Source organism: Ovis canadensis, chromosome 1 (assembly GCF_042477335.2).
Source record: "Ovis canadensis isolate MfBH-ARS-UI-01 breed Bighorn chromosome 1, ARS-UI_OviCan_v2, whole genome shotgun sequence".
In the NCBI taxonomy this organism is placed as follows: Eukaryota; Metazoa; Chordata; class Mammalia; order Artiodactyla; family Bovidae; genus Ovis; species Ovis canadensis.
Window position 1 is genome coordinate 39127505 of NC_091245.1, and position 23196 is coordinate 39150700.

Sequence of the window (23196 nt, forward strand, 5' to 3'; positions counted from 1 at the left end):
AGAAACATTTGATATAGATATTTTATTTTATTCTTCCTATTAAACTGGAGTGAATTATACAGTTATACACAGAGAATATGCACTTGCAGTTGTATTGATGAATGGAGGCACTAGTAATCGGCAAATAGTACTTCCCCTGACGTTATTACCTACAAATTTCTGAGATTAGAATGCATATAAAACATTCCTTTACCTAGTTTGATTATTTGTGTAAATACTTAAAGAAAACAAGCTCTTGACACAATGGCCCCCGTAAATGCTATCATAAGATGACATATTTACAAATCAAATATAGTAATGACCAGCTTGGTATCAATACTTTTAAACTTGTTTTCCCAGATTTGACCCTAAGAAATACAACAGACAGATAGATAACTTGTGGCATCATATTGTATCCAATGGACCTACTAACTCCCTGGATCCAATTGACCCATTAACTCCCTGGATCCAATGGTTCTACTAACTCCCTGGATCCAATGGACCTATTAATTTCCTGGATCCAATGGACCTATCAACTCCCTGGATCCAATGGATCTATTAACTCCCTGGATCCAATGGACCTATTAACTCCCTGGATGGGCATATTCAGCTGGTCTGGCTTTCTCAAGTATGGGGACTGGGATTTCTTTGAAAATTTCTTTTGCTGTGTGTTGGCAATTTCTTTCTCTCCAGTAATCCTGATAGCTTGCCTTCTTCCATCTTTGAGAATCCCTTCCTGTACCCATCTGACAGGAAATCTGAAATAAGGAAATGAAAAAATTGGCAATTTTCAAATATCTCTGTGGAGGATCAATATCCAGAAGCTTCATTGCATTTTTATGCATACACTAGATGTTGGGCAGAGTGTGGACAAGGCTATCGTCCATTTAGTACCTCTGAGGTCAGCACCTTTTTATGATGCTGGACAAGAAATGAGCTGATGGTGACTCTCAGTTCCCCAACAGAGGGAGGGCAGGAGTGGGGCGGTGGAGGTATATATTCTGCTGCCATGCGTTTACCCTTCCGGAGGAATTCTGCTAAGCTTTGGCATCTGGCATCTCATTTGATCTTCACCGCTCCTCTGCGAAGTTGACATTATACCCTTGTAAAACAAGTGAGGAAACAGAATTGGAGCAGTTATGGCCTTGCTCAAGAACCAGAAATACACAACTAAAATGAGAAAGAAAAGAAATCACGTGAGCTAGAAATGACAGAGTTGGCATCTAAATCTGGGACCATTGGTTTCCAAATTCATCTGTATTATGTTGAACTCCCTCCTGTTTGAATAGTTATGTAACATATCTTCATGGGGCTTCCCATGTAGCACTAGTGGTAAAAATCAATCAAACAAACAAAAAAAACAAGAAAAGAAAAAGTGCTCCTGCCAATGCAGGAGACATAAGAGACGTGGGTTCTATCTCTGGGTAGGAAGATCCCCTGGAGGAGGGCATGGCAACCCACTCCACTACTCTCACCTGGAAAATCCTATGGACAGAGGAGCCTGCTGGTACAGTCCATAGGGTCACAAAGAGTTGGACACGACTGAAGCAACTTAGCACACACATACACATATGTGCATACAGATTCATATCTATATGACTACTAATGGAACATAGCTTACACATTTGAAAAATGGAATTGGTCATCAGTCCCTTAGTCGCCTAATTTTTTATTCCTTTTCTCAGAGGAGAATCTGAAGGTCTAGGGGAAAATCAGAAGGCATTTTATTTATTTTTATCAGTGGAATCTCATGCTTTAACACTCAAGTTTTCACCCCCTTTTGTGTATATGTTATCACATACATTTTGTTTATTAAATTGTATTTGTTTGCACATGCTTTCCTTAAAAGAAATGTCATTGGTCATTGCCTCGAAGTCTTGATAGTGGTCCTGAGCACAAATCCTCAAGCCTAAACAAACTTCTCCATTTATTATTCAACCTTGGCAAGTTACCTCAGTTCTTTAGGTCACCTTATCTTCATCTGTAAAATGAAAATGATGATAGTGATAGCTATCTGTGGATACAATGAGATAATGCATGAACAGTGCCTGGTACCTGGTAAGAAACAGAAAGCCTTAGCTACTGTTATTTGTACAAGCATCAAACTTAAACTCAAGACTTCACTAAGAAGGCTCACTGACTATGAGACCCCACTCTCTTTTCCCTTTCTTATTAACTGGGGAAATAATCAAGATCCTTAAATCCAGAGGCAGAACAAGGTCATCTCCCAAAATGAGGCCAAATAATGGAGTACCAGTGAATTGGTAGCAGACAGATCATCTCAGTTCTACCTTCAGTCCTGCTCTTAGCTATGTGCCTGGGCAAGTCACATTAGGACTTTAGTTTTCCCTTTTGCCAGACATGGGAAAATCAACCTGCCTCTGAGGTTCCTGTCAGGGTTAACCTTCTGGAAAATACCTAGGCAATCATGAATGAGTGTTCACATCCATGAGGTTGTTGTAATTTCCTTGCTCCACCTGACCACTACAATCTAGCCCAGGAAGCCAGGAGCCCAGGCCACTCCTGAACTTTGCACTTGAACACACAGGGCAGCTGCTAACACCCCCAACCATGCCCCCACATGTCCTTAATCTGAAATCCCCATTAGCACCAACTACAGGCCATCTATTACCTCATGCCCATAATGGGAGTTAATTTCTGTTGGGATCAGATGGTCTTCCCCCTGGAAATTTTTATTCATATTTCTTTCCTGTTTTGTGATTCTCAATCGGAGTTTTCTAATAACAGATCATTTCTTTTTGTCTAACTTTAATCTGGTCCTGCTTGACAAGCCCCATCCTTTTCATTGAAGGGTAAGACCACTTAAAGGAAGGCCAATAAGCCCTTGCGCTGCTCAGCCGGCTGGGGTGATTTGTCACCCGGTGCAGTGGTGGTCACACCAATGGATTTATCTCAAGGTAAATGGAGATGCTGAGACCCGGGACCTGGAGCTTTGATTAAGGCGCCCTTTTTGTAGTGTTGATAGATGTTGCTTGTGTTTATCTATTTGAAATGCCACTAAATCTGTGAATACAATGGAAAAAGAGAGTACTTTGCCACTGAAAACATATTAGTGATTTATGTTTCAGTAAGAAGCACAATAAAGAGACAGAGGCTATTAAGAGCAGCTATTTTCATGAGAAATAGTTCTGCTTTAAAACATTATTAACCCCACCTTGATAAAGACTTACATGCATGCATAATCATGTTTACTTACCCCTTTTGTTTGGTGTGAAATGCATTTGAAGCACACATTTTCCAAATATTAATAAGGTAGCAGAATATTTACAGCGGAAGACACCTCTCCCAGGACTGTTCTGCATGTAAATTTTCTTCTCTCAAGATAGGGACACAAAATAAACTTATCTAGACAGCTTTGGAGTTTATATGGACTTCATACTGTTCACAGCACTCTCAAACCCTACTCACCATCATTTGCTGTACCTCCAGTCGCCTCCCCCCGGTCCCCCTCCCCCGCATTGTAGTAGAAATAACCAGTAGGGTGACACATAAAGATTATAATGCATGGATATAACTTATAACATGAATCAATGTCATCAAGACGCACCCATTTAAATGAATAGGGTCAGATGAGAGTGCTGTATCACCCTGACTTGTGTGACAGTTACAAATGCATCACCTCGTATGCATAATAGGAGTGTACAAACCAGAAGAGATTTGTAAACTTGGTTCATTTCAAGCAGAACTGACCCACAGCAATGGAAACAAGAGAAAAGGCAATGGGGCTGGAGCTGTCGGGAAATAAGTGCTTCTGCGTTCTGTGGTTTCCTAAAACCCTGACGAGGATTTCGCGTCCTCTGGCTCCACTGGGGGAACGGAGAGCTCATCAGATCAGGCTGTTTATTTACTGGTTGCAGTATTTGCACACGGTAGACAGGAGAGGGGGTGGGGTCCGGGGGCGGGGCGGGGGGACAACCTGCGTGGAGGCGGGAGTTTGAGATGTGCAATTCTTAGCAAGTCGGGGATGGGGGGCGGGGGGGGGCGTAAAAATCCCAGGCGAGTTGGGCCTGGCAGAGTTAACGGTGTTCAAGGGTGCAATTAAGTGTTTGGCAGGCTCTGTGTTGAGTGATCTGATTTATTGATACATTCCAGGGATATCTCCGCACCGCAGTGAATCCGGCGGGGGGCTGTGCGCTTCCCGGGAGCGGCGGGCGGCGGGCGGCGGGCGGCGGGCGGCGGGCGGCGGGCGGCGGGCGGACTGGTCTGGGGCTGGCGTCTTGCCCCGGGTGTCGGCGCTGTGCGGAGCGGAGGCCACACCTGCACCTCATTTGCTTGCGAGCAGCGCCATGACCCGCCTGCTGATGGGGAGCCTTCGCTTTCATCCTCGGGATTATGACAAGTTATTAATTGCCACCATTAGCCGCAGCAGCCTGCCCGAGATCTCTGCTGCTCTCTGGAGGTGAGAAACTGCGCTTGTGGATGCGGAGGGAAGAAGCTCCGAGCAGTGCGGGGCAAACAGAGCAACAATCTGCCCAAAAGGGATTGTGAGACGGTGAATAATTTATTAGAAAACATTTTTCTTTGTCCTTCCCACAGACCCACAAATCCTCCCCAAGCGCTCTTTACCAGCCTTGCAGATAATGTACTTACACATCTCAGAGCCTGCTAAATAGACTGAAGAGGCCATCGGGTTCACCCTCCACTTCGCGGCTGCCAGGGCCGCGCAGGCCCGGCCCGCAGCCTCTGCCAACCGCCTACTGGTGGAGGCCAGGGCACTAGACTCGTTTGCAGAGGCAGATAGGAAAAAGGCATGCGAGGCCCCCCTGCTTTCTTCCCGGGTCCTGCTTCCTACACGGAACAGACATACCTGCTCGCAGGCTTTATATTTGCACAGAACAACACTGTTTCATTTCTTGTCATGCGTATTTATTGAGTGTCTACCTTAATAGGGAGTTGCTCTGTCCCTGAAACCTTCTGAACAAAGCTAAGGCCACACATGCACAACCATCCATGCATTGGACAGACAGAATTGTAAACCATCCTCCTGGAGATACGGTCTTTGTAGAGCAAAGACTCAGGCCTTGCCATCAGAGACTGTATGGAGCCTGTGTTCAGCAATGCTACAGCAGGCTGAAATATTGGGGGCTCTCCAGTCCCCAGATCTTCACGAGTAGAAGAGATAGTCATATCTCCTCAAAGGTTCTGGAATGACAGTTTGGAACCCAGCCAAGCGTATCTGACACGAGCATCTTCTATGTCAAGGCTTCTGTGATGTCAGATCTTTTCCTCTTTAAAGTCGAAAATCTCTTAAAATACTGCTCTTGGACCTGCATTCCTAGGGCCTTGGTGCTTAACTCTGTCATTCAACAAACCTTAAGTAAGTGCTCACTAGGTTCCATGCTTCATGCTGTGCTCTGGGGATAGAGTGGTGGTGAAGAGGTGTGTTCCCTGCCATCCTGGAGGACTGCTCAGATTCCAAAGAGGTGGCATCAAGCCTGCAGGTGCCAGATGGGGATCACAGCTGAGAATAAATCAAGCAAAGATGAGACAAGAATGGCTGCCTCTGTTGTGTATGTTTGAATGTGCTTTATTGTTGAATTTTTAAAAAAATTTTTTATTAGAGGATGTTTGTTTTACAATGTTGTCTCTTCAATACATCAATATGAATGTCATAATTATGCATGTGTGCTAAAACACTTCAGTTGTGTCTGACTCTTTGAGTCCCTGTGGACTGCAGCCCGCCAGGCTCCTCTGTCCATGGGATTCTCCAGGCAAGAATACTAGAGTGGGTTGCCATTTCCTTCTCCAGGGGATCTTCCCAACCCAGGGATCAACCCCAAGTCTCTTATGTCTCCTCTATTGGTAGGTGGGTTCTTTACCACTAGCACCACCTAATTATATATATATATATATCCCCTCCCACCTGATTGAATGTGTTTTAATGAGAAGCGTAATGTGTTCTGATTCTCCTGCAGCTGAGGACAGTCCCAGTCTTGGTATGCATATGGGTAAACTGCATGCCAAACATAGGTGTACACACACACAATCACGGTAGAAAACTAACACATCAGAAGACACATTTATCCATTCATTTATTTGACCAACACATTTTTGAGCACTACGTGAATCAGGTTCGATAGCCAGTGCCAGGCATCTCTTACTAGTTCCTGCTCTGTAGGAGCTCACAGACCAGTGTGGAAGGTAATCTATTGTGTAAAATTATAATTGCATATGATCAGTACACTAACCAAGGGAGGTATCAAGTGTTCCACAAGAAGAGAAGAGGAAATAACTAGTTAGGTTTAGGGAGGTAGAGGAGGGTTTGTGTAGATCAGAAAGGATTTCCTCGGGTAGCAATGTTCTGGTTGGGTCTTGAAGAATGAATGAACCTCACAACTGAAGGAAGAGTATAAGAGAGATGAAAATGGGGAAAGGAAGATGGGGAAAATTGGCATATGCTCAGGGGCTGGGCAGTAAAGGAAGACTATTGGTTACTTGGAATCATTCATTCATTCATCCATCCACTCATTCAAGAAACGTTGACGCCTACTATGATGTCATAAACTGAGTGTGTCCCGCTAAAATTCAAATGTTGAAGGCTTAAGCCCTGTGCAGCTATATTTGCAGTAGAGAGGAAATTAAGGTTTAATGAGGTCATAAGGATGGAGCCTTGATCCAATAAGATTAGTATCCTCTTAAGAAGAGACACCAGAGAGTTCACACACTCTCTCTCCCCTCCTCTCTCCCCCATGTGCATGGATCAAGGAAAGTCCATTGTGGGACAGAATGAAAGACAGCCATCTGCAAACCAGGAAGAGAGCTCTTACCAGAAACCAACCATGCTGGCATTTGGATCTTGCTTTTGTCTCTAGAACTTTGTGAAAATTAATTTCCATTTTGGGTATTTTCTTATTGCAGCCCAAGATGAATAATGCACGTGCTGCTAGCACTGTACTAGGACTAAATAATCAAAGATAATAAGACCCTCACTGACCTCCAAAGCTCAGGGCTATGTGTGAGCGGCTGACCAATAAACAGTGGCCAAAGGAAATAATGTGGTAGGTTCCATGATAACCTGCTTGAAATAATCAAGATCTATTTTATTAAGTGAACAATGTTATCTGTTCTTAGCTAAGCATATTTGAATGTGATTGAGGGATCTTATTTTGAAGTCATTAATACTATTTACCAGTATTTCAATTTCCTCTCCTTCTAAGTAAATGCTCCCTCACTTTAAGTTAACTGGGTCTATGTGATGTGCCTTAAAAAATGAATTTTGAGCAAAAGAGACAGGTGTCAATTGCAGGCAGGATCCTTTACAAGCCAGTGAGTGATTTGTCAGATTTTCTTCTGCACAGATAACAGCCATCGGCATTCCAGCTGTGGGAGGCTTCATCAGCTCATATTTTTGCCTGAGACAATCAGGAGCAGAAGGCCTATGAAGAATGAAGACCAGGTAGCAGGGGTAAGAAATGAACCTTCATTGTTTTCAGCCGCTGCAGTTTGGGGTTTGCTTGTTATTGCAGCACAATCTAGCCTAATATGACTAAGGAAAGAAAAAAGTAGAGTTTACTCACGTCTGACCCTGGTAGACATTCTGGGATATTGGTTTTGCCACTTGTTGCCTGAAGAGTAACATATAATAAAAAGGTCAAGAGAATGCACTTCTGGTTTCTGCTCTACATGGTTGTCACTTGTATCTATCATCAGGTTATAAAATAAATACATTAGTGGATTTTCTCACAATCAATAAGAAGCTGGGATTTTACTTGCTCATCTTCCCTTTCAGTGTTACATCCTTCATCTGCCACGTAAGGTATGTTGTGAAGCAACAAAGAAGCCCCTGGGTGAAGCTACATCTTTTGCAACTTGCAAAAGGGTATGACTTTCTAGTCTTCCAAATGATTCTTTTCTTTCATGTCCTGATCGTAGGCCCAACAGCAGAAAGCTTTAGAAACAAGGGTCTGGTTTTAAATCCTAGCCCCACCACTTACTAGCTAAATGGTCTTGGAAAATTACATAATCTCTTTAAACTTCAGTTTCCTCATCTACAAAATGTGAATAGTAGTAATACTTACCTCATGGGGATGTTTTGTGAATTAAATGAGATAATACACATACAGCTCAATAAATAGTCATCATTACTGTCGATGGTGTTCTCATTGTTTTTTCCCATCAAGACAAGCCTAAAACCATATGTCAAGAGTCCTTATCATAAAGCCAGGACTATTCTAAGAGCGTGTACTTAAAGATCAGCTGGGATGCCAAGGTTTGGAATAAATGATGTTTCAGCTCGTGCACAAGATTTGTGATCCTCCAAAAACACAGAGCTTCTTATGGGAGATTAAGACATCTCCTAGGAAAGGTTCTATTCCAGTGAGGGTCCTGCCAAGAGAAGACCCCATTTACAGCTGGTGTGGATGTAAGCATGGTGCTTTCATGAGTTCTGAGAACTAGCTTTCTTGCATGGCTTCTCTTTTGGATATTTAGCAACTCACTTTGGAGAAAGATTATCTCCTTTTTGAAAGTAACCTGACCACCTGTCAAAACTGGACTTGTGAGAGGAATCAAGAGGCTAACCCTTGGCAGTCTAGCCAGGCTCTCATTTGGGTAATTACACTGGCAGTGGCTGCTTTATTCAACATGAACTTGGCATTCAGTCCTAACCGTCTTCTGAGGCTCTGAGATGTGACTGAAAGAGCTTCTGGGAGCTGCCCAAGACAACCGAGAGGTAGGGAGAGTGATTGGCATAGAAGCTCTGTGATTGATGACCATTTGCAATTACGGAAATGATTTTCTATTTGAAGGAAAGTGGCAACCAAGAAAAGAAAAATATAAAAGGTACTAAACATTCTGTTCTAATTCCCTTCTGTCACTAATAGAGGTTATTCTTTAACACTGAGCTTTTAAAAAAGCATTTGTTTGATGAACTTCTAATGGTGCTTACCAGGTCCTGGGCCAAGTGCTATGACATAATAATTCATGAGAGCTTGACTTTCTCTACAAAGAGTTCCTGTTCATGTAATCCAACAATCCATTCATTCAGCGCACTGACTGAAACCCATCATGTGGCAGGCACTGTGTTGTACAGAGTATACATTGGTGGACAAAACAGAAAGCTCCCTGCCCTTGTGAAGCTTAGAGTTTAAAGGCAGACTCTGAAAAAGTAGGTACAAAAAAGTATATGATAATGATTTGTTTTTATGCCAGCACAGGAAAATAATGGGGAGCACCACCAAGAACATGTGGTGGGCATCAGGGAGCAACAGAGAAACAAATCCTGGCATTGCACTGGAAAAGAGCATTCAGAGCAGGAATGTTAGCATGTTTGTCCACCCTGACTGTAGCCCCAACTGCTCATGGTGGGAGGTGTGCACAGGAAATGAACCAGGAACCCAGGTACACAGGAATGATACAAACCAATGCATATACATGATAGGAGTATTTCCTCAGAATCCAAACCGTTAGCAATCTAAGCCCCTGGCTGAGTGAAAATTCCACTTTATAGTGTTTCTGTAACTGTATAGATACACAAGTGCTGTGTTACAGATCATTTATTCTACAGATATTAAACTGTTTACAGCATGATACTTACCACTGAGGCAAGCAACTCGTCTTCTCTCCTCCTGCAAGTCCTCTTTGATTGCCCCACTCCACTCTCTCCACACTCCCGTGAGTTCTGTGATTCTCCTCCACATTCCATAACTTCCTGTGTGTGCATTTTTTACACTTTTATATCCCTGAATTATTTTGTTTTTCTCATCTTATAGACTGTGAACATCTTGAAGGCAGACATGTCTTGATTGCCTCTATCTTCCCATAGCCTAGCTTCTGAGTTTGGATTTCCCTAGCAGGGGACTCTCAGACAAGCATTCAAGTACAAATAGTTTATTTGGGAAATGGAGAAGACTAGGGAGAGGAAACAGCAGAGGGAAAGAGGCTAATAAGAAAGTGAAAGTGTGGTTGCTCAGTCATGTCCGACCCTTTGCAACCCCGTGGACTATAGCCCAGCAGGCTCCTCTGTCAATGAGGAGATGCTGTCAATACGCAAGAATACTGGAGTGGATTGCCATTCCCTTCTCCAGGGTATCTTCCTGACCCAGGAATAATCAAGCAAGACACCAATTCCTCTGGAGAATATGTCCACATGTTGTCCCACTAAGGGGTAGGGCAGCTGGGCATTTATCCACTGACTCCCCATCTGTTGGTCTTCTTACAGACCACCTGTGCTCCTGGGACCTGAAAACACCCTCAGGCAGAGTCATAGGTGCTTACAACCTTCAGAACATGGAGGTGAGTGCCAAGAACTATGGGTGGGGCACCAACAGCATCTACTGGACTTGTCAGTGCCTGGCACCCAGGGGCTGCTCAGTAAACTTTGATGGCTCAATGTAACAAAACAGCTAAGCAGCACACGTGGTTAAGCAATACTATTTACTATGTGCTCCATGGGCAAAGCTCCTGTTATTGACATGGCGTCGAGCAGTGAAGTGTTAGGTCTGGGGGACCTTTGCAGGGGGTGCTTGTTTCTGCAGCAATCATGAACACAGTAGTGAAGAACTGTATTATTTTAACCCTTCCACTCCCTTTTGCCCAGTTCCCATGTAAGAAATCTGTTAGTGCCATGATTCCATCTGTGTTTTCTCACCTGCAGGTGTTAGAGACTCAATTATCAGAGCATGCTAAGATGTTGTTATTTTCCGAAAGGATGTGAGTTAAAGCAGATGTTACTTATGAATGATATTTAGTAGCAGTGCCTCCAACTAGTTTGTTAGCATACACACAGTCAGATGGGGCCTCTTCATTTGATCTTCCAGAGAGAGGACCACCAACTACCTTGAAACTCCCTCATTTCTGGAAGTCCCTCTTGTTGCCCCTCTTGTTTAAAAGTGACACTGGTGATGCTAGCCCAGGAGTTCACCAGATTTGGAGCTACTTATAGCAGAATGTACATGAATAACCCAATTCAAGGCTTAATCCAATAAAAAATGAATATATCCTATAATTTTAAAAGATGTGACTCCAGAAAAATAACAGTCATTCCCATATGTTCCAATATAAGGTTTCTGGTATCAGAATGCCTGGGTCCTGAACTTTCTTTTCTCATCTATAAAACAGTGATAATAATAGTTCCTATCCCACAAAGTTGTAATAAGGATTAAAGGAGTTAATACATGTAAAGATCTTAGAATAATGCCTAGCTTTTTTAATAGTTCCCAGTGCTATACTAGACACCGAGTGACCATGAAATGATCCATTCATTCATTCATTTATACAAAAATATTTATTGAGCACCAACTCTGTGCTAGTCACTGTACTTCTGCTTCATTGACTATACTAAAGCCGTTGACTGTGTGGATCACAACAAACTGTGGAAAATTCTTCAAGAGTTGGGAATACTAGACCACCTGACCTGCCTCTTGAGAAATCTGTATGCAGATTAAGAAGGAATAGTTAGAACTGGACATGGAACAATAAAATAGTTCCAAATTGGGAAAGGAGTACGTCAAGGCTGTATATTGTCACCCTGCTTACTTAACTTATATGCAGAGTACATCATCAGAAATGCTGGACTGGATGAAGCACAAGCTGGAATCAAGATTGTCGGGAGAAATATCAATAACCTCAGATATGCAGATGACACCACCCTTAGTGGAAAAAAGTGAAGAGGAGCTAAAGAGCCTCTTGATGAAAGTGAAAGAGGAGAGTGAAAAAGCTGGTTTAAAACTCAACATTCGAAAAACGAAGATCATGGCATCTGGTCCCATCACTTCATGGCAAATAGATGAGGAAACAGTGGAAACAGTGACAGACTATTTTGGGGGACTCCAAAATCACTGCAGATGGTGACTGTAGCCATGAAATTAAAAGACACTTGCCCCTTGGAAGAAAAGCTATGACCAACCTAGACAACATATTAAAAAGCAGAGATATTACTTTGCTAACAAAGTTTGATCTAGTTAAAGCTATGCTTTTTCCAGTAGTCATGTATGGATGTGAGATTTGGACCATAAAGAAAGCTGAGCACCAAAGAATTGATGCTTTTGAACTGTGGCGTTAGCGAAGACTCTTGATAGTCCCTTGATTGCAAAGATATCAAACCAGTCTATCCTAAAAGAAATCAGTCCTCAATATTCGTTGGAAGGACTGATGCTAAAGCTGAAGCTCCAAAACTTTGGCCACGTGATCCAAAGAACTGACTCATTGGAAAAAGATCCTGACGCTGGGAAAGACTGAAGGCAGGAGGAGAAGGGGATGACAGAGGATGAGATGGTTGGACAGCATCACCAACTCGATGGACATGAGTTTGAGCAAGCTCTGAAAGTTGGTGATGGACAGGGAAGCCTGGACTGCTGCAGTCCATGGAGTCACAAAGAGTTGGACAGGACTAAGCAACTGAACTGAACTGAACTGAACCACAGTGAACAAAATAAAGCTGGTCCCAACCTTTACAGAGTTTACAATTATAAAAGAAAGCAAAGGAGATTATGATGGACCAAGACCTCAGCTGACAAGGTAAGGATGAGGGGAGGCTTCCTGCAAATGAGGACTATGCTAGGACCTGGGAACTGGGAGTAGGCAGGCGAAGTGTGTTCCAGATGGGCATTGGCAGGTGCCATGCTCTGACAGTGAAAGACGGCAGAAACAGAGTGACTCACTGTGGCCATGATATGGAGGGATGATGAGAGGGAGTCTGGGGAAGAAGGCCAGGAGGTGGGTCACGAAGGCCTATCTGTAATGTTTCTGTGCTGCTCAATATCCTTGCACAAATGGGGGAGTGGGGAGGAAACACACCAAGTTTGCCACTCTTGGCGTGTCACCCACATGGCCTTATGTTGTAATTTTTTAGTGTAAGTGCACACCTATTTTCACCCCATCACAATGTGAATTCCTTGAGCATAAGAACCATGGGTCTTATATTTCTTTGAATACTCTCCAGCCACTGCTAACCTTCTTGGTAATTGGGTCTCCAATTAGCCATCTTTTAGCACTTCTTACATAATCTCAATTTCAGTGTTATTTTCTTTGATCTGAGAAGCAAGTCTCCATCACCTGCTAAGGACCTCAGCACCCTGCCTTGGTCTTATCTGACCTTCCCACCACCTTGAACTAGACTTTTCCTTCTATTCCCTGTCCTGAGATTACAATCAAAGCTTCCCAATGCTATTTACCTCTTTACTGGGACACCTTCTAATTTCCCATCAGCATTCCCTGCAGCAATTTTATCACTTACCAGACCCTCCCTTCCACCCCAATGTGAACAGCTTGTTTAGACCAACTGTTTTGATTTTTACCTGTGAGATACAATGCAGTGAATAGCAATGCCTTTGGAGTCACACACATCTGAGCCTTAATCCCATCTCCTAGCTGTGAGATCTTAAGCAATTTATTTAATCTTTCTGGGCTCTATTTCTCTCATCTGTAAAATGGGACTAAGAAAAACACTTATTGCAGGGTTGTTGTGAGGATTAAAAATTGTTATATAAGTAAGATGCTCATTAAATGTTGGTACCTGTGTCCCTGACAATAGAGACAGCTTGTATAGTTTACAAGGCTTAAACTTTCTGTGTTTACACTTTCTTTTGTGGTTGACTCCATCCCCAGAAATCTTGTAAAATAGTCTTTAGGGTCAATGCAAGATAATTTCTTGGCACAAAAAAAACTCTCACTTTCAAGATTTATCCTGTAAATGTAAGTCATTCTCATTCTCATTTTCTAGGATGTTTTTCAAACTTACCTATGCATGATAACTCTAGACCTAAGAGACATATTGGCAGAGATCACTGAAAGAGAGCAAGCCATTCTGAAGCTGTTTCTCTAGAGCAACATGTGTACGGTATCCAGAACAATGAGATCCTGATTGCCAGGCCAACCTTCCAACAAGAATCTAATGAGCTATAAACCCCTGGAACTCTGCTCAAGTCACCGATGGAAATAGCGGCAGCACCCAAGCTCTTGGATGGAGTCCCTGTCTTATCATTAGACTGAGTATGTGGTAGACCCAGGAGTGTGCAGATGAGAGAAGAGGAGTGAGGGATGAGGAAACAAATTGAAAAGCATACACTGAGAAAGGAAGAGAGATGAAAACACAACTCCTGAATATAATTATAAGATCTTCTTAAGTACCGAAGTTTCGGAAAGCCAAACTGATTCCAAGAGAGCTTAATGAATATAGGTACTGGCCACGGGGCTTCCGTGGGGAGAACTGTGAAGGGCATCATGTCAGTCTTTCTGCCCCTTTTGCGTATCTCTCGCTCTCTCACTTTTGTGTTCTCACTATCTGGGCACTTAAGATTGAGGATGGAAAGGAAAGCATGAAAGAAGAGGAGAGAGGGGAGGAGGAAGGAAGGGGATTGCCAGCTCAGGGAGCACCAACCACTACAATGTGTCCAGGGCTCTGCCAGCCACTTCTCATTCCTTAGTTCAGTGTCGGGAACATGCGCTGGCAGCACGCAAACCTGCTTCAGGTTGGACCTGGTCCAACCCTGGCAAGTGGCCTGGGTTCTTTATATGTAAAATAACATGGAGGTGATTAGAAGCATGAAATAAGATAACCTGTATGAAGCCCTTAGCATACAGATGAAATGCTCAACAGTCTCTTAATATTATTTCACTTAACTCCTATTATTTCACTTTACTCCGTAACAGGGAAGTGAGGCTCTTATCCTCACCTTGGGATGAAGACATGGGCAGGTGGGACATTAAGGAGACAGTGAGCGCCATGAAAGTGAAGGCCATGCCAGCCTAGGTCACTGCTGCACCAAGCACGTGGGCAGTTATGGTCACGGAAGGCTTCCCTGGTGGCTTAGTTAGTAAAGAATCACTGCAATGCAGGAGACTGCCAGCAATACAGTAGGCCTGTGTTCAGTCCCTGTGTAGGAAAGATCCCTTGGAGAAGAAAACGGCAACCCATCCCAGTATTCTTGCCTGGAAAATCCCATGGACAGAGGAGCTTGGCAGACTACAGTCCGTCAGGTCACAAGTGTTGGACACAACTTCACAACTAAACCGCGACCACCAAGGCTTCACTAAGTATCTGTGGTCGAGAAGGAGTTCAAATTCAGGGGCTGATCCAAAGCTAGCATCCTCTCCAATACCAACTTCCTGTCCCCAGACAATCCTTTGTCTTTGTGGACAGCAATTGAATAGTAGTTAAAAGCGCAGGCTTGAGAGCCAAACAGCCAGGGTTCAAGTCTCAAGTTACCGAACTGCTTTGTGAGCCAACTATTGATACCTTTATTGTACTCTTCATTTCCCACCCTCACTCCGCCCCCACGTAGAGTCCTTTTTGTTTGTTTGTTTGTTTTTTGACATCCCAGAGTATCTCAAAGGGAACAGAGTGAAAAGGATTATTTGGGGGCCAGAGCCTCAAAGAAAAATCTCATCCTTGGAGGTAGGTACTGATGGCAGAAGATAAAAACCTCAGGGAGAGTTAGGATGGTGTGTCTGGGGTTTCTTTTATATCAGATGGGAGCGAAAAAAAAAAAAAGAGCTTTGGGAGGAAGCTAATAATTACTGAGCAATGACTATACCCTCACTCTGCTTGGTATTTTATATGTGGCATTTCATTTCATCCTATCAAATTTTGGAAGGAAGATTCCCGTTTTACAGATAAGGAAACCGAGAGTCAGAAAGGATAAGCATCTTGATTAGTTTAACCTGTTTTGTTAAATGGCAAAATGAGTTTCATTTCCAGGTTGGTTTGTCTCCAAAGCCCATGTTCTTTTCACAGGTACAGTCTGCCTCTCTTTAAGATAAAACAAAAATAGATTTGTCAGGCTTTTAAGTTTACCAAAAAGTTTCATCTTCTCTCAGGTGTCCATGGGGAGGTGATTTTCTGTGTTTGGAAAGAATACTCATGTCTCTGTTCTGCTCTAAAGACCCTACTCTTCCCTTTTTAATACTGTACGCTGATCAGTTGATCAATCTCATATGGAGTCTGTGGGTCCCTGGAATTTTATTCTATAGTCAGCCACAAACTTGTGACTACTTTTAAGAATAATTATTTGTACTCAACATGAGTTTTTTTTAAGAAGATAAATAAGCATGTTTTTAGATTTTAAAGTGTACTATTGATTCTGATAACACAAAAGAGAAGGAGGTGACGAGTCAGAGCACTTGTTTAAAGACTGGACCCCATAAAATTTATAGGCAATCTACAGTGAAGCTAAATCTAATAGCCATGAAACAAAAAATAGCACAATCACTTTACAGGGGTTTTCCAGGCAACTCTGGAATTCAAGTGTCCAAGTTCAGCCCATGTAATAAAAGAGAGTTTATGATGGTTTTCCAATAGAAGCAGAAGATGGAGAAAAGAACACTTGTATTCGTGAGCATCCTAAAACTAAAAGCCCCATGAGGAAATTTTACTAAGTGTGAAACATTTGTTTTGAAAAGAAAGGATGCTAAACCATAAAGGGCACAAAATCCATCATTAACTCAGGTAGCCGTAGAAACATTCATTCATTCATTCTTGTAGCAAAACCTTCATTGAGTGAGTGAAGTCGCTCAGTCGTGTCCGACTTTTTGCAACCCCATGGACACCAGGCTCCTCCGTCCATGGCATTTTCTAGGCAAGAGTACTGGAGTGGGTTGCCTTTTCCTTCTCCAGGGAACTTCCCGACCCAAGGATCAAACCTAGGTCTCCGGCATTGTAGACAGACGCTTTACCATAATGGCAAACAAATGTCCAGCAGGAGGGATGTAAAGCTAATTAAGGCATACTTCCTGCCCTCAAGGAAATCTTATCATCTGAGAGGTGAGACAAAGTGATTATCAAATAAATGCGATGTTTGAGATCTTATCCTAAGAGCAGGGTTTATTGATGCTATAGTTAGTTTTAAGCACTTTCTATGTTATTAATGCATTTACTCCTTATAACAGCCCTGTGAAATGCATGTCCAGTTGCTCAGCTGTGTTTGACTCTCTGCAACCCCATGGACTGTAGCCCACCAGGCTTCTCTTGTCCATGGGATTTCCCAGATGAGAACACTGGAGTCTGTTGCCATTTCCTCCTCCAGGGGATCTTCCTGGCCCAAGGATCAAACCCACAGTCTCCTGCATTAGCCGGCAGATTCTTTACCACTGAGTCACCTGGGAAGCCCATCCTAGGAAGTAAGTACAATTCAGTTCAGTTCAGTTTAGTTCAGTCGCTCAATTGTGTCCAACTCTTTGCAACCCCCTGGACTGCAGCGTGCCAGGCTTCCTTGCCCATCGCCAACTCCCAAAGCTTGCTCAAATTCATGTCCATTGAGTTGGTGATGCTATCCAACCTCTGTGATCCTCTTCTCCTGCTTTCAATTTTTCTCAGCATCAGGGTCTTTTCCAATGAGTCAGTTCTTCACATCAGGAGGCCAAAGTTTTGGAGTTTCAGTTTCAGCATCTGTCCTTCCAATGAATATTCAGGACTGATTTCCTTTAAGATTGAGTGATTTGATCTCCTTGTGGTCCAAGGGACTCTCAAGAGTCTTCTCCAACACCACAGTTCAAAAGCATCAATTCTTTGGTGCTCAGCTTTCTTTATAGTCCACCTCTCACATCCGTACATGACCATGTCATTTTACAGATGTGAATCAACAGAGTAAGGGACTTGCTCAAGGTGAGACCTAGGTAGAAAGGGCCATGAAAGCATATTGGAGGGATATACCTGAGAGTAGAAGAAATGCACGTGACCTGAATCTTAAGGAAGGACCAGGAGTTTTCTCGATGGAGAAGTGGAACACGGAAGTACTTTCTTAACACAGGGACAGTATGTGCAGAGGCAGGAAGGGGCTCCTGAGCTTGGTGCATCTGGAGAACAGAGAGCAGTTCTGTGGATGAGGGTAGGACTCGCAATGCATGGTAGTCCGAGATGAAACACTGTGAGGGGTTTTATGAGTCAGGAAAGGGAGTTTGTGCAGTAAGGAGCCAAGTGAGGATTTTAAGCAAAGGATTCCAGATAACTGAGCAGCTATCTTTGGCAGACAGTATAATACAGGGGAGAAAACTTGAAATATGGAAATTAGGAGGCTAAACTGGCAATCCAAATGTGAGTTGGTGGCCTGAAAGAGGCCAGTAATTGGGAGGATGATAAGAAGGAGATTTGAAAAATTTATGAATCATGCATTTATATTTCTGTTGATGGCAGTTATGGTAGGAATTATCAAGATACCCGTCCTTGGAATGAGATGTCCTAAAAAAAATTTGTGAAACAACTTTTTTGAATAAATCTGGACTCATTCATTCATTTTTACCTAACAAACACTAGTATGCATTTTTACCTTTAAATGGGCCTCGTACAGTACCTGGTGCATAGTGAAAAGTGAAAGTGGTGGTAGCTCAGTTGTGTCCACCTCTTTGCGACCCCATGGACTGTAGCTCACTAGGCTCCTCTGTCCATGGATACTCAAAATTACACACACAAGCACACACTCAGACACATACAGCATCAAAATGGCCTAACAATTTCGGGGTGCCCCGAGGCTTCCCTGGTGATTCAGACAGTAAAGAATCTGCCTGCAATGCAGGAGACCCAGGTTCAACCTCTGGGTCAGGAAGATCTCCTGAGAAAGGAATGGCTACCCACTCCAGTATCCTTGCCTGGAGAATCCCATGGACAGAGGAACCTGGTGGGCTGCAGTCCATGGGGTCCCAAAGAGCCGGACACGACTGAGCGACTAATACTTCCACTTGTTTCACTTTTTCACTGAACCTCAAAGCTAAAGCCATTGATTTAATGGAGCACAGTTTTCACTAACCTATAAGGTAACATCTTACATTGTAGAGTAAGAGTTCACTGTATTCAGATTTAAGGAAAATGGGAGTCTTTACCTGGTGTGAAACATTACACCTCACCCTCTCATTGTATTCAATAAGTTACCTCCGCCATCTTTTATCAATGGAGAAATTGGGCAACAGAGAACTTAAGCTACCTGCTGAAAGCCACACAGCAAGATGATGTAGGAAATATGAAATATTTATTTATCCACTGTGTGTTCCCTTCCAATGTTGCTTCTCCTTCCACTTTAAAAGAAAGTTAGAAAATTATGGCCAGAGAGGGACAGAAAATTCTGCATAAAAGAAAACACTGAAAAAAAATACAAATGTGGTCTAATTTAATTTCCAATACGTTTCCACCTTCAGCTTTGAAAAAAAAAAAAAGGTTAAAATGCAATTCTCCGAAACGAAGTTATTCGACAGAGGAATATTAACCTCCTCGCCCCCTTGTACTTTGACTCGTTTTATCTCCTTTTCATTTTTGTTTGTGGGTCTATTCATTTTGGTGAGGCCAGGCACGTTGCTAGGTAACAGGCCCATCGCGGGCTAGCATGTTAGTTTGTCTGGCTGGCCCGGGTGGCAGACTTCCCTAGTGCTAGCTGCCGGCAAAGCAGTCTCTTACAAAAAGCATTTATCACCGAGCAGGCACCGTAATGGCCACTCAGTGGAGGGGAAATTGAGCTGACCTGAAGGCCAAAGCTGTTAGGGAGACTGGTGGGAAGGGTAAGAGGGTCACAACACCCTTTTCCCACCCACTTAGTGGGCAGTAAGCGCTAGCACAGCCCAGCCACTGTGTTCACTAACATATCCTGAGGCTTTGCACCTGAAATAAATGTTTGCTTGACATTAACGATAAAAAAAAAAAAGGAGGAGGAAAAATAAAATCGGTTTGTTCCCAGAACAATGAGCTATGTGATTTAAAGTTAGCCAAAGTTCCCTCAAGATTTGATTTTTGGTGGTTATGCTGGAGGGGAGATTCTAAATAATTAGTGTATTCGGATAGTGGCCATAGAAACATTTCTTTCCGTAGCTTCATGAATTTGAAAGTAGTGAGTCTAAATAGCTGTGGTTTTCAGATTTCTCCCTTCACCCCATTAATTGCACAAGTTTTATATATCAAATGCTGGTCATTGCTAAATTTATAATATTTTCAATTCCTGTTGAATTACTTAATGACCATTTCCTTCAATATTCATTTATGCTTAGCATGAAATAAAGTTCAAAATGAAAATTGAGAATTTTTAATACTATATTTAAATATGCTTCGGATGCTTCTGTATACAATGTTAAAGATTTTTCTGGAAACATCCATATTTATTTACTTTTTTTAGAATTATTTTTTGTGACTAAACACAGAACAAAGAAAATGGCATTACAAAAAAAGAAATACATGTGTAGGACATAAAAGGATAAAAATTATATAAACAGCATGAAAAGTTATGGACACAAGGAAGGAGGAGGAAAGAGAGGGTGGGACAAATAGAATAGCATGAACACCTATACATTACCATATGTAAAATAGAGAGCCAATGGGAATTTGCTGTATGATCAGGGCCATCAAACCGGGGCTCCGTGACAACCTAAAGGGGAAGGATAGGGTGGGAGTCGTGAGGGAGGTCCAAGAGGGAGGGGACAAATGTACACCTATGGCTGATTCATGCTGATACATGGCGGAAACCAATACAATATTGTGAAGCAATTACCCGCCAATCAAAAATAAACAAATTTAAAAAACAGTATGAAGGCTATACGTGGATGTATTTCATATTAGCTACCAAGAAATCTCAGCAAGTTTCAGTTGTGGAGGAGAGCAGAAATTCCTTCCCTGTACCATTGGTTTTTCTCAATCAACTACAGGCTAAGTGCTTTGTACTTGAACTCTAAAACTATATGTCAAATTATATAAGGGGGTTTAAGTGTTTTTGCATGGAAAAGTAAACACTAAATATTATCCAGAATTTTGTTTTTAATAGGTCACCTCAATATTCTTCTTTACTTGGGTGCAAATTTTTCTCTTGTTTTTCAAATAAGAAACATGTAACATCAGACAAAGATGTTAGCTGTAACACAGACATGGGACAACAATTTTATTACTGTGAAAAATCAAACTTTGGAGAAACTGAAAGCGCTAAGTGTAGATTTTCAATAGCACTCAAAATTCTCTTGTTTTGGAAGACTTAGCCTTCTGGCCTTCATGAGATGCCAAATTTATAAGCCCACCAGAGCCTCTGTGTTCTTTTTGACCAATTAGCCTCATTTTATATATAGGCAAGAGGAATTGCTGCAGCTTTTCTTTGGAAATGGAACAGAGTTGAGAGCATAAAAAGGGCCTTTTTCTTCACTTTGGATCCACCACATTCAAACAACAATATTTAACCAACAAAAGAAGAGACCAAGTCAATCTCAGTTTTAGTGATTCCCTTGAAAGTCATCAAATAAAAACGTGAACTTTAAAATTGATCAGGATTAATTTCACTGACACTGTATCATAACATATATCTCTTCAGAGACTCATTTGTTGCGCTGCAGATGCAAAGAAAGTAAGGAAAGAAATAAATCAGAATACAATAAGGTAATTAGACTTTTGCCATTGATAGAATACTAAAAATGTCTGATTTATCAAAGCATTAACAAACAGAAATAAACACAAGACTTATATTTTCTTACAAAATACCTAGAGAGGAAGATTAAAATAATAACCAAGACCATGTGTATCAATAAATTTAATTTATAAATATCACCCCATTGCTAAAAGATGCTCTTTCATTTGCTAATTTGAAGAGTACAACAGCAAGGGATGATTTATCAATCCAAGTGCCTTTCTGATGTGTAACGGCTGTTCTCATCTCCATGGACATTTTCTTACCCAGATGAGAGAGTTCTAGTGAATCTGCGGTACAGCTTAATAAATAAAGTTAGTTAGTCTTTTCCTGCAGTCATTATCTTCAATCTGAAATTAAACAAATATATTTATAGTGTTTTTCTTCATCATGATCTCAATCCCAGTGTGCTTACAGTAAGAAAAATAGCTACTTGTGACAGGTGCTGTCCTAAGTGTGATGTGTTGTTGCTGTTATTCAGGGGCTAAGTCATGTTCTACTCTTTGTGACCTCATGGAGTGTGACATTCCAGGCTCCTCTGCCCTTCACTATCTCCCTTTGCTCAATTTCATAACCATTGAGTTGGTGATGCATTCTAACCCTCTTATCCTCTGCCACCCCCTTTTTTTCTCTCTCTTCAGGGGGTCACAGCCTTGCGGTGACGAAGAGGCTTCTGTAACTCAGTGAAGCAATGCCATGCAGGGCCACCCAACATGGGTCACAGTGAAGAGTGCTGATAAAAACGTGGTCCATTGTTGAAGGAAATGGCAACCCGTTCCGGTTTTCTTGCCTAGAGAACCCCTATGCAGTATTAAAAAAAAGTGTGTATGTACATTGTCTCATTTAATTAAAGCAGATCTTATTATTACCCTCACTTACCAATGAGAAAAATGAGTCTGATAGAGGCATGACAACTTGCTTTTGATAAATGAATTGAGATTTGAACCCAGGTTTGTCCATCTCCAAAATATGTGCTCATAATCACTATAATGTACTTGAAAGTCTTGAGAATCAAAATTCTTTCAAGACAAACTGTAATGCTAATTACACCAATTGTAATTTAAAATAAGCTATTACATAAAAAACTTAAGTTTCAGTGAAGGAATTTTAGTGGTGAAAGAACCTCAGGAGCCATTGAAATTCAATCTTCACTTCCCAGGTGAAGAAGTGGGGGTGATTTACCAAGAAGCCCATGTAAAGTTATTATATGGACATATGATTGAGTGGTTGTCCCACCAAGTCAGTCATTGTACCTTTGTCTAGTATATTTACTAGTTCAGTTCAGTCGCTCAGTCGTGTCCGACTCTTTGCAACCCCATGAACTGCAGCACGCCAGGCCTCCCTGTCCATCACCAACTCCCGGAGTTCACCCAAACTCATGTCCATTGAGTCAATGATGCCATCCAGACATCTCATCCTCTGTCGTCCCCTTCTCCTCCTGCCCCCAATCCCTCCCAGCATCAGGGTCTTTTCCAATGAGTCAACTCTTTGCATGAGGTGGCCAAAGTACTGGAGTTTCAGCTTTAGCATCAGTCCTTCCAAAGAACACCCAGGGCTGATCTCCTTCAGAATGGACTGGTTGGATCTCCTTGCAGTCCAAGGGACTCTCAAGTGTCTTCTCCAATACCACAGTTCAAAAGCATCAATTCTTCAGTGCTCAGCTTTCTTCACAGTCCAACTCTTACATCCATACATGACCACTGGAAAAGCCATATTTACTAGTAGTAAATATAAATAGCTAGTATATTTAAAATATAATTCAATATGCAACATATCTACCTATACAAAATTGTCAGGGAGACATATCTGCCCAAGATGAGGTGAAATTGTCTTCAAAGTCAAGGGAAACCGACCCATGTCACTCCACACTGGCTTGTCTCATGACGTCTCCATGTTGGGC

The 23196-nt window shown here is 42.2% G+C and overlaps 1 long non-coding RNA gene across 1 annotated transcript; it reads left to right on the plus strand.

Moving 5' to 3' along the window:
* The first annotated feature begins 4246 nt into the window (after positions 1–4246).
* LOC138429171 (uncharacterized) lies at positions 4247–22128 on the plus strand. The gene is made up of 6 exons (XR_011252709.1): positions 4247–4399; positions 7299–7405; positions 7730–7819; positions 10160–10233; positions 16825–17055; positions 21938–22128. It is a non-coding gene; the product is annotated as an uncharacterized lncRNA (long non-coding RNA).
* Positions 22129–23196: the final 1068 nt, after the last annotated feature.